This window comes from Lynx canadensis, chromosome C2 (assembly GCF_007474595.2).
Source record: "Lynx canadensis isolate LIC74 chromosome C2, mLynCan4.pri.v2, whole genome shotgun sequence".
NCBI classification, from domain to species: domain Eukaryota; kingdom Metazoa; phylum Chordata; class Mammalia; order Carnivora; family Felidae; genus Lynx; species Lynx canadensis.
Window position 1 is genome coordinate 89,436,140 of NC_044311.2, and position 12,066 is coordinate 89,448,205.

The window sequence follows — 12,066 nt, forward strand, 5'->3', positions numbered from 1 at the left end:
CCTCCCACCACAAGCTAACCCTAAGCAGTTCTCAACTCTCCGGGCCCTGCAGGCTCTGAACTTCCGCCACCCAGACTTTGCTGGAGGGTGGCGGGCGCGGGGGCGGGGCGCCGCCGGAGGGAGGCGGGAGGGCGGCAGGAGGTCAGCTCTGTGACGTCACGCCAGGGCCCCTCCCCCCCGTGGTTGCCAGGCAACGCAGCGCGGCGTCGGGGTTGCCAGGGGAAGGCGAAGCGCTAACAAAGCCTGGTCCCGCCCCACCTCTCCTGTCCCTTGAGGCCAAAGCTGGTACCGCCTTTCCCCGCCCAAGTTCTGCGGCTTTCCCCAGCCCCCGACCAGGGTGTGTGGGACTCCATCTGTCCTCACATCTCCTTCCGCCTGAGGCCAGGTGCGAGGTGAGGCCTCGTCCCCGACAGCCTGTTTGAGAACTAGCCTCAGGTAGCAACCCCTAGGGGAAGAAGAGGGAGGGAAGTGCCCCAAGAGCCCCGAGGGCTGTGCGGGTCTGAGGGAAGAGTCCTGCCCTTGGGCTCACCTGGATTCTGAATCCCTCCTTGTTCACCGAGCAAGAGGAGGGGGCTGTGATCTTTAAGAGAATATGATCTTGGGAGATTACTGCTCTGTACCCAAGCTATGTGTATATTTTGTACCCAGGGCTACTATTTTATGATTTCTTACACAGACGATGGTGATTTGAAAACCTTGAAAACCGAACGGAATCTAGGATCAGAGACCCCTACTGACTAGCCAAACCACTTTTTTTTTCCTACCTGTGGTGGGATTGTCATGAGGATTAGTGGACATGAGTAGCACTATAAAAACTGCTATCAATCATTCATTTTCCTAATGTCTATTGATCAGTGACTATATTCTAGGCTAGGCTATTCCTATAGTGAGCAGAAACTGTCCCTACCTTCAAGTATATAGTCTAATGGGGGTGGCAGGTGTTCATTAAAAATGGCACAAATAATGTAGTAATTAGAGCTGAGACAAGTGCTGCCCAGGAGAGAGGCAGGTAAGTGGTGCTCTGAGAAGGTGTAATGGAACTGACCTGAGATCTAAGAACCTGTGAAAAAGTGGGGAGTTAATTCCAAGCAAGGGAACCATGTGTCCCAAACCCACTACCTTCTATTCCAAACCCTGACTAGTGTATACGATTGCCTGGTCCTTGTTTCCAAGAGCTGTTCGTAGAAACTGCCTCTGAGATTCTGGTGTCTGGAGTCTTTCATTCACGTAACTGTGGCCTTTCGTTAATAGAACTGAAGCTCTACTTAGCCCACACCAATAAAACCAAATGAGCAATTCCAGAAACAAATCTATATTCCACGTTTGATAAGTCCTATATTCTTCAGCACCCAGCACATATGTGTTGACCTGCCATTCCACACTGGGTGGCATGTATGCTTCAGAAAAAAGGAAACCCATTGAATTTTAGAGTTGTGGGGCCTGGAATAAATAATTGAGGAAGGTCTACCATACCGAGAGCTTTAGGAGTGGAAAAGAACTTTGTAAAACGTTAAAATCATGGAACATTAAGATAGAATGGACCTTTCCTCACTTATCTGATGTGAACAAATGGTCTCTATTGCTCAAAGGCAGAAAAGTTGGGCTTTGGTGCCTCTTCAACCTGAGGAGACTATGATTCTAAGTCTCTGTGGCTCAAAAGTACATGGAACTCCTGAGAGTCAAATGAAACATGGAAGGAGAATTTGACCTGCCCCTCCTTCAGTGTCCTCCATTTCTACTACCATCTACCCAGTCACGCACACTTGAAAAGTGGGGTCACCCTATACTCTTCTCTCCTCCTCCTCCTACACTGGTTCCCAAGTCCTTAACTTCTGCCTCTCTTATCCCTCCCCATTGTAACTGCTAAAAGGCAATGATGCTCTCAAGAGTTGTTGCTAAATGTGCCACCATATTCTTTTAACCAACCTCCCTGCCTGGAGCTTCACTCCACTTCCTTCAGCCCATCTACACAGCTATTGATCCTTCAATATGTGTTTCAGAGTCCAAGAAAGAGTAAGAAATCATATACAAATTTAACAGCGTTCAACATTAAGAGTTTTTAGCTATAATGGGATTGGACTAATGGAAGATTGGCTAGTTAAGATGTAAGGAGAGATCTGAAGTATACAGTAATCACAAATGTAAGGAGCAACCACTACCCTCGAGATAGATTGCCCAAGAAAGAGCTGACCTCCCAAGAGCTTGTCAAAGAGAGTGTGGCCACAACTCACTGAATGGTAGAAAAATTGCTGAGGTGCCAGGCAGGCAAAAATCCACAGTCTAGGACACTGAAGAAGTCATTTACAAAAAGAATATGACCATGAGTGAATATTGTTCTCTGCCCAAACTTAGTGGGAGCACTCTACTACAAAGCTTCCCAAGAGAGGTGCCAGGGGAAGCTAGCTAGGCATTGGGCCTAGCTAGCTGCCATGCATTGTGGCAGTCAGACATGCATGAGATCACATCCTGTAGGAGCCAGAGGCTGGAGAAGCTGTGCACTACAGGATTGCATCACTGGAGAAACTTCATGCTCCTGACGCCTAGCAAGTGGAGCATATGGAACCTGCAAGAGAAACCCCTTCTTCCTCCAGTATCCCTCCAGTGTCAAACTCTACCAATAGAGTTTGACACGGCAGATAACAAAGGAGAAATATTTAAAGAACCTGGTTCAATTTTTGCTGAGAAGGCAATGCAGGGTGAATTTGGAGCTGAGAGGCAATAAATTGGTAACAGGCATATCAAACTAACACCCAAATCTGATTGTGTGACCCTAGTGCTTAAATCCTCTAGTGTCTCTCTATTGCCTTCAAGATAAAGTTCTAAAGCCTTAGCAAAGCTTACCAGGCCTTTTATATTCTGTACTTGGTCTATAGTTCCAGGCCTAGACCCAACCACTCCACCTCTGCCCACCCTAATCCTCCATAATTACTCACAGTTCCCTTAATTCACTACATTCTCTGATACTTCCATACCTTTGTCTAAGGAGTCCTAGCCATTAAAAAAAAAAATCCTTCCTTGCTCTTATCAGTAAATAGATGCTTACTGAGTATCTACTCTATACCTGGCACTATTGTGGGAATTGACAATACAACAATGAACAAACCAGGCTTCCGAAGTCTCTGTTCAAATACCATCACTCTTTGGGAAGAATTTTCTGATGACTTTCTCCTACCTGTAAATGTTAGATGTCTTACCTAGAAGATTCTGTTTTCCTATATCTAGTGCAGACTTTTTAACACTTATCATACCCTATTTTAGTCACTTATTTTCCTATCAATCTCTTCTACTGCCCATGAGCTCTCTGAGGGCAGGGTGTATGACTCATTTATTTCTGTATCGCAGTATTCAGCACTAGTCCTGATCCATAAAGTTTTATTGGATTATTAGCTCAGGATCACATAATCAGTCAAATACAGGCCTAGGACAAGAATCCTGGTCTCCTGTCTAATAGCCAAGAATGCCTCTTCATTAGAGCTTTCTCTGCTCTATGGGTGTTATACCTCACCCTGCTGTGAAGGACAGTGTTTTTCTGTTGGAAAAGACAAGTGCAATGTTGAACATCATCATGAATAACAAAAGAAACAGAAAAAAAATAGATCCCTATCTTATATGGAAAACTGTGGTGCATTCCCTCAGAGCTGTCACATATTTTGAGTTTCTAAATCATAGTAATGCTATAATGAAATGGGAGGTAGGGAAGACAAGGAAAAGTATGAACGTGATGTTGGGAGTATTCTGACAACTTCATTCTGAAAAAATGAAGGCTGATAAACTTATGACAGACGGTGTTAAAGTGACCCCAGTTTTGTACACTGATCCCCAAATTAGAAGACATGTCATGCAACTTTAGAGAGCACAGTTAATGTAGCAGTCTGTAAAGGGTGTCCTGGGCTTGTGGACTGTGATATGAACCTGAGGGATTGAAAATATTAGCATGGCTAGTTTAAGATAAATCAAAAGAGATACCTGTTCACCTGTTAAATGATAAATATGTGGAACTCATAACTTCCAAGAGGTGGTATTAGCATGATATATAAGCAATTTTGATAAATTTGCTGATAACAAAGTGAAAAACTACTGCTCAAAAAAAAAGGACAAGGTCGGGTAGGACAGCTCTTAGCAATATTGCTGTTGGCATCCAAATGCTAAATTGGCTTGACCGTGGATCAAGCCCAGGATGGAAAAAGATTCAGATTTCTGTGAAATAAAGTTGGAGAGGCAAAGCTAATTAATATGAATAAGTTGAATTGTGGAGAACTTGGAAGTCAGACATGGCATCATTTTGACAAGAGAAGACATGAAGACTAAAGACTAAAGATTTTTGAGAGTGATGTGATGAGTGGTTAAGACATTTTATGTGGGAAAACTAAGCCTGAGTTTCCTGCCATTGGGGAAAATGATTATAATATTAGAAATTACCTACAAATAGGGTGTTGTAAAGATTAAATGAGATCATGAATGAGCAATGACTGCTCTTAGGCCCTTCTTATGCTGGGCATCCTTTCCTTCTTTGCAACTGGGTGTAATGTAGTTAGACAATTACCATATCACCAGGACAAAAAAATTAGGATATACTCTGACAAATAATTTTTGTTCCACTTCAACGTTCTAAAAATGTACTTTTCATGATACAAATGGGAATATCTTGGATATTTCAGTGATTTAGGGGGACAGCAGGACATAATATTTGAGACTAGGTTTGTCCTAGAGAAAATCCATAATGTGTAAGTGCATTATTTAGAGAGAGGGAGGGAGTATAGTATGGAAAGAGCAGTGACGTAGCCCCAGATTCTTGCTTCAGCTCCAACATAAAACTGTTACCTTGCGCCAATGCACTCCACCTTTTTGTACGTCAGTTCTCTCATCTGTAAACGGAAATTAGTGTAAGTCAAATTGAACTCCTTCCTTTTTTTTAAAGGTGCTCCTTTTTGTTTTCTTGACAGTTTTCTAAAACTCATCAGGGACTGAAGTAGGGAATGAAAGAGAAGGAGGATAAATCAAAAATGGCCATAATGGGGGCACCTGGGTGGTTTAGTTGGTTAAGCGTCTGACTTCAGCTTAGGTCATGATCTCATGGTTCCTGAGTTAGAGCCCCATGTAAAGCTCTGCACTGACAGCATGAGCCTCCTTCGGATTCTCTGTTGTCCCCTGCCTCTCTGCCCCTCCCCCACTAGTTCTCTCCCTCTTTCTCTCTCAAAAATAAACATTTTTTTTAAAATGGCCATGATGTATTAGACAAGGCAACTGAGAAAGTAAAAGTAGTATGTTTCAGGTGCTTTTATGGGAAAGAGGAACTGATAGGAAAGGGTAGCTGGTAGATAGGACTGCAGCGTGATTGAGAGTCTACAATTGGAGATTTGGGAAGCATTGGGGTAGAGCTCTGGTTGCAGCCACAAAAATCAGCCTGACCTCCAGCTAGAATACAGGAAGGTGCAGCAGCTCAAGATTCCAACTGCGACAACTTAAAAAAATCTAGAGAAAATAGTTTTGAAAACATTGTAAAGACAGCAGAGGGCTTTAGAAGCAATGAGGACTAGATTGATTAAAATTTCAGGAGGGTGTGGAGCCCTTCCAAGGTGAGCTGAAGATCACAAGCCATTTTTTCCCCTGGAGCTATTTGCCAACTCTGGCTGTGGACTGAGGATTGTGCTTGACCCTTTGCAGAGAGACTATCTAGGGGGAAAGTGAAACTGACAAGGCTTTTGTTAGTCAAACACCAGTGGCACAACAGACTAGAAACTTTAGTTTTTACATGTCTGGTATATAATTTAAAAAGTACTGGGTATGCAAAGAAGCATGAAAATGTGTTTAGATACACTGAGGTAGGCAAAGGATGGCTGTGTGAATTCATTCTGACATCTCACTCAGGTAGGTAATGACTTCATGTACTGAGAGTAGGGACAGTAATAGTTGGGTGGGATGCAGCCTTGAGGGGAAAGTCGTCCACTGGAAATTAAACAAAAAATAGAATTATAGTGATGGAGAACGCACAAATCAAGCAAGGTGGAAGCAGGAGTGAAGCAGTTCCAGAGTAGAAGTGAGGCATGGTTGGAGTGTAATGCACTCGCTGATATTGTAAAGATTATTATGCTGTTACTGCTTTATAAAATAAGAATAGATTAGTAATAGATTAGAACTTTTCTGTTCTTTCAAATGCACTCAGCTGATCTCAATCTTAGAATCACATGGCCATCTTAAAACTTGTTTGTGCTATGGTGTTTTATAAGTGTCAGAAATCTTAAAGACCCCTCCTCTAACAACCCAGCAAGCAACGTCAATTCTCATGAGGGAATCCCAGCTCCTATTTATAAAACTAGTGTAAGGTTACACTGCCTTAGAATGCTTCCTCAGTAAGAGAGGTTCTGCCAGTGATTAACCAGATGTTCCTACTTTCTTCCCTTGGCTCCTGTTTTCTTTAGAAAGTCCCAGGTGTCTTTGGCCCATGGAATATTCTGTGAATTCTATTTCCCTGCAATCAAAAGAAATCTATCCACTTTGCTAATTTGTCCCAAACTTTCTTGCTGGCTTCTAATACTCTAGGTGAGTATTTTAAACTAGAAGCTAATTTTTCCTTTAACAACCACTATTTTTACAGTTTGTTTTCTAATGGACATTCTTTTTAAGTTATAGAAATCTCAGGTTTTACTAGAAATCAATCGCAATAGTTACCAGAATTTCTTCTGTAACACATAATCTTAAAACATTGAAACTTAAACATTGAAAGAAAACTTAAAAGTTTTTCTACAGAAGTGCTTGCACTTCCTCAACCTTTTTCAAGTGACGGCACACAAAGAAATAAATGGAAGGCACACACTGAGGTAAACTGGAGGGTACTGGGAGGTTTTTATGGAGCTTATACAAAAATTCAGTGCATTTTTATTACATGACTATAATAAAAAGTAAAATACAAAGTAACAGTAAAGATATAACTGTTTAATTTGAATAAAACTCCCAAATAAACATTTGAAAACTTTATGAAGAGAAGTCAAGTTTGTTTTCTTATCATGAGTTTGCTTTATATCAAGTTTTGTGTTGAAATGAATACATGAGGTTCCTGACAAAAATCTTTTAATGATGTTTTCTTCGAATTCTTACAGTTAACATCAATGGAAAAGTTTGCCTCACATATGGCTTTTAGCAAATAGTAGAAGGGTATTTATTGATTTTTCTGCAGTTGACAGAAACTCGTTTCTCACTCTTAACCAGAACCTGGATCGTTTAACTTCTTTCTTTTTTTCATTGAAATTCTCATGATAACATGAATAGATTTCTAATGCACTTGAACTTTTTCATATCATGTATTTCCAAATAATGTGACACTTAACAGATGTTTTGCTGCTAGTCTCTTTAGGATTGAAGCTAGAGTATCAGTATCATGTAACTTCACATTTCCTTTCAATCTGCAAGGATTGTTAGTATACTTATTTTCAGACACTCCTTGAGATTTTGATTAAATTCATTCTGAGGCTCAAAAATGTCAAGCAGGCCAGTTTTCTGAAGACAATAATCTCTCTTCAACAACTCTGCAGCAAAGATCATTGACTTTTTTTTTTTCTTCCAATTTTTCTTTTAGCTCCTAATCTCCAGAGAAAAAGCTTTTCCTTTGATAGTTACCTTGGTAGGAAACAGCAGTTTCTTCACATAAGCTGAAAACAGACGGAACCAGAATGGCTTGGATTTTATTAGTAACATACTTTAATGTGGAATTCACATTTACAGGGGAAGTATAGACAAGAGCTCATTGTGAACAAAATAATGTCTTACTTGCATCACAGGCACGGAGAACATGGAGAGCAGATAGAGTGTAAAGCCTTCCCACCTTCCTGTCATCACAGATTTCCCACCGGTATAGGAACGGCTGTGCTTGCATAGTCTAGAACATCTGATTTGTTTTAAAGTACTTAGTTACTACTCCATGTACATCGCCCTGAGTAGTTTTGGTACTTTTTGGCAAAACAATACTTTTCCAAGCATTCCTCTCCAGGGATTCTAACTAGTGCTATTAACTGAATGCAGTTACTTAACAACTGCAGATTCACCACTCTGCAAGGAAATGCTTTGATTCATTAGTCTTGTGCAGAATGTCATCAATGAATCTTCTAATAGTATTATTCCAGAATAGCATTTATATCTTTCCTTGGCTTCGTTTGATCCCAAACATGTGGTCATTTCCCAGGCAGTTGGTAAAATGAGTAATTCTACAACTGTGAGAGACATGTTGGCTTTATTTCTTAATTATGGGACCTTTTACTTAGCATCTTGGATCCAATCTGATGTAAACTACTATTGTAAATACTGTTGTAAAGCTTCCTAAGAATAGTGGTTTTCAAAGTGTGATTTCAGGGACTTCAGAGGAGCCTGGAGACTTTGGGGAGTAGGAGTCCATGAAATTAAAACTTTTTGTAATAATGTTAATACACGATATGCTTTCTTCACTCTTTTTCTTTTTTTTTTTTAATTTTTTTTTCAACGTTTATTTATTTTTGGGACAGAGAGAGACAGAGCATGAACGGGGGAGGGGCAGAGAGAGAGGGAGACACAGAATCGGAAACAGGCTCCAGGCTCTGAGCCATCAGCCCAGAGCCCGACGCGGGGCTCGAACTCACGGACCGCGAGATCGTGACCTGGCTGAAGTCGGACGCTTAACCGACTGCGCCACCCAGGCGCCCCTCTTCACTCTTTTTCTTAAGAGTGTACAGTGTTTTCCAGAAGCTACATGATGTGTGATACTATAACAGATTGAGTACAAAGCAGATATGAGAATCTGGCTATCTTCCATTAAGCCAGACATGAAGAGATTTGCAAAAAATGTAAAACAATGCCACTCTTCTCACTATGGGGTTTTTTGTTTGTGGAGGTATAGTTATTTTTCATTAAAATGTTACTTATGTTGATATGTAAAGGGTTTATTTTTATTTTAAAACTAATATTTAAATTTTTTGTTTTAATTTCTAAAATGATAAATATTGGTAGATAAAACCCATATTAACAAAAGCTCTTTGGGGTCCTCAGTAACTTTTAAGGGGTCCTGAGACCAGAGACTTTAAGAATTGGTCTCTTAAGAAATTGTCTGTGTAATGTATTTTCTGCTAAGTCCCTGGCATAATTTGTCTGGCACCATTTTCTTCATTTGATAACTTTTCCATGAAAATAAGATACTTAGATAGACAAAAAATGATCAGGGTAAAACAAATCTAAATTTTATTTTATTTATTTTTTTTTTTTATATGAAGTTTATTGACAAATTGGTTTCCCTACAACACCCAGTGCTCATCCCAAAAGGTGCCCTCCTCAATACCCATCACCCACCCGCCCCTCCCTCCCACCCCCCATCAACCCTCAGTTTGTTCTCAGTTTTTAACAGTCTCTTATGCTTTGGCTCTCTCCCACTCTAACGTCCTTTTTTTTTTTTTTTTACCTTCCCCTCCCCCATGGGTTCCTGTTAAGTTTCTCAGGATCCACATAAGAGTGAAACCATATGGTATCTGTCTTTCTCTGTATGGCTTATTTCACTTAGCATCACACTCTCCAGTTCCATCCACGTTGCTACAAAAGGCCATATTTCATTTTTTCTCATTGCCACGTAGTATTCCATTGTGTATATAAACCAAAAATATGGAACGCTTCACGAATTTGCGTGTCATCCTTGCGCAGGGGCCATGCTAATCTTCTCTGTATCGTTCCAATTTTAGTATATGTGCTGCCGAAGCGAGCACCAAATCTAAATTTTAAATAACACTAAAAATAATATATATTAGGGGCTCCTGAGTGGCTCAGTCAGTTGCGCATCACACTCTTGATTTTGGCTCAGGTCATGATCCCAGGGTCGTGGAATCCAGCCCCGTGTTGGGCTCTGCACTGGGTGTGGAGCCAGCTTAAGAGTCTCTCTCTCTCCCTCTGCCCCTCTCCCCTGCTCATGCTCTCTCTCTCTAAAATTAAAAAAAAAAAATAGTAATAGGTATAAATAAAAGTGATTAATATTTAATTTTAAATTTTACTTTATGGTAGGAAAATAAAAAATATATTTCAAGTATTAAGGCGACTACAAGTCTTTTGACCATAACAAATCAATTTGCAAAGAAAATAAGGTCCATTTTCTTATAAGTATTTTTTTTTTTGTTTTTTGTTTTTTTTTAATTTTTTTTTTCAACGTTTATTTATTTTTGGGACAGAGAGAGACAGAGCATGAACGGGGGAGGGGCAGAGAGAGAGGGAGACACAGAATCAGAAATAGGCTCCAGGCTCTGAGCCATCAGCCCAGAGCCTGACGCGGGGCTCGAACTCCCGGACCGCGAGATCGTGACCTGGCTGAAGTCGGACGCTTAACCGACTGCGCCACCCAGGCGCCCCTTTTCTTATAAGTATTTTTAAATAAATCACAAAATTTTTGAAAACTGAGCATTTGATAAGTAAAGTGGGAATTTTGAAAATACTATTATTTAATAATCAGAGTGTTAGATTTCTAAAAATATAAATGATTACTTATAATCAAATGGAGTTAAAATAGTTTGAAAACTATTTTTTGTAAGATATTAAAAAGGTTCAAACCCCTCAACTAAACCAATTATTTTCCATTATTATTTGTTTTTAGAAATACTGTTTTTTATTTCTATAACAAATGTCATTATAAAATTTCTTTATCAGATTTTGAATATTTTACATCAAAAGCCAAGAATAAATAACTATACAAATCAAGTCAAAATTTCAAAAAATGAATAAGTGATGATGATAATGATGAGGCATATGTGCCTTCTTTGCTGGGGAAAAAAATGTGAAAAGAGCAAATTAAATCAAAGGAAGACCTAAGTATTTGAAACATATGCACAAATGATTATCACTAATAACAAATACATTACAATTAAGCAATGTTTATCAGACTTATGGAGATGGTTCTAACATGATGGTTAAAGTGGAAAACCCTATACAATCATCTCCTCTGGCAGGTGCTGCACATAAAACCTTAAGCACAAAAACAATAATTACTGGAATATGGAAGTTTACTGACTGAGCCAAACAGTATCCACATATAATTTCAACCGTTATAAGTAGGTGAATGGTTGTAAAATGGTTGTAAATTTTGTATCACTATAAAAAGTTTACAACCATCGATCTCTCCTGGAAACACCTGTAGCCCATTCTGCTTTGGCCACTTGTGGAAAACTCAGCTATAGAGATCTGTAAAAGATAGAATGGGGTGAAATGGTAAAATGTGTATTACAATACTATCTGATGATTCTCAAGTTTTCTAGGAAGGCCTATGGCATAGTAGGACGCAAGATGAACCTTAGGGGTGTGTAGAGTTTGAATAGATGGAAAAAAAGAGAGCACTTCAAGTAAGCCAGCCAGAATTAGCAAAATACTGAGGAAAATAGAAAAGCAAGATAGAGTTCTACTAACAATGGATGAACAAGTGCTAACCTTCAGATATATAATCTCTTGGAAATATGCCAGAGTAGACTACGTGTTGGAAATTTGTGTTGGTAAACATTAGTAGAAAAATTCTAGTTTAAAATTGTGTATAAATCATAGAGAACCTTGAAAGTCAGGATATGATTGCCATTTTGTGAGCAGGGCTCTCTGACCTATTAACAGCAGCGTAGAATATAGATGTGAACATGCTGGACGCACAGACTAGACCAGAGAATGACCTGAGACAGGGATGCCAGTTAGGAAGTGCACAGCGGGTGGTGAAGGGCTGAACCAGAATAAAAGGAGTAGAAATAAGAGGAAGGGAAGATTTGGAGACATATTTCAGAGGAAGCATCACTGGGATTTAGTGAGAGATTTTTGAAAAATCTGGCCTGATAATTTCTGTATTTTAATGGCTACACTTAAGACCATTTCTTTTTATTGTGATTACAGATATACTGTATATGGATTCTTTGCTATCATGTCGTTTATCCTTTATCCATTTTTCCTATGCTTTCTCCATTCCATCCTTGCCTTCTTGTGGGTTGATGAAGCTTCTCCCCAGGGCTTGGAGGTCAAATGACTGAGAAAATAGTGGCATGATGTTCAGAAACAAATTTAGGAATGGGACTTAGTTGGGAGATGGAGAGTGAATTT

At 39.7% G+C, this 12,066-nt stretch overlaps 1 protein-coding gene and 1 non-coding gene across 2 annotated transcripts in view; one reads left to right on the forward strand and one right to left on the reverse strand.

The window, feature by feature from the left end:
- The first annotated feature begins 313 nt into the window (after positions 1–313).
- The window catches only part of ROPN1 (rhophilin associated tail protein 1), a 28,927-nt gene continuing 17,174 nt past the window's right edge, over positions 314–12,066 (forward strand). Inside the window, exon 1 of the mRNA XM_030330180.1 lies at positions 314–435. The gene's annotated coding sequence lies outside the window, so the exon portion shown is untranslated. The remainder of the gene's footprint in view (positions 436–12,066) is intronic.
- Positions 9,610–9,716, reverse strand: LOC115524286. Its single transcript, XR_003971999.1, has one exon. It is a non-coding gene; the product is annotated as a U6 spliceosomal RNA (small nuclear RNA).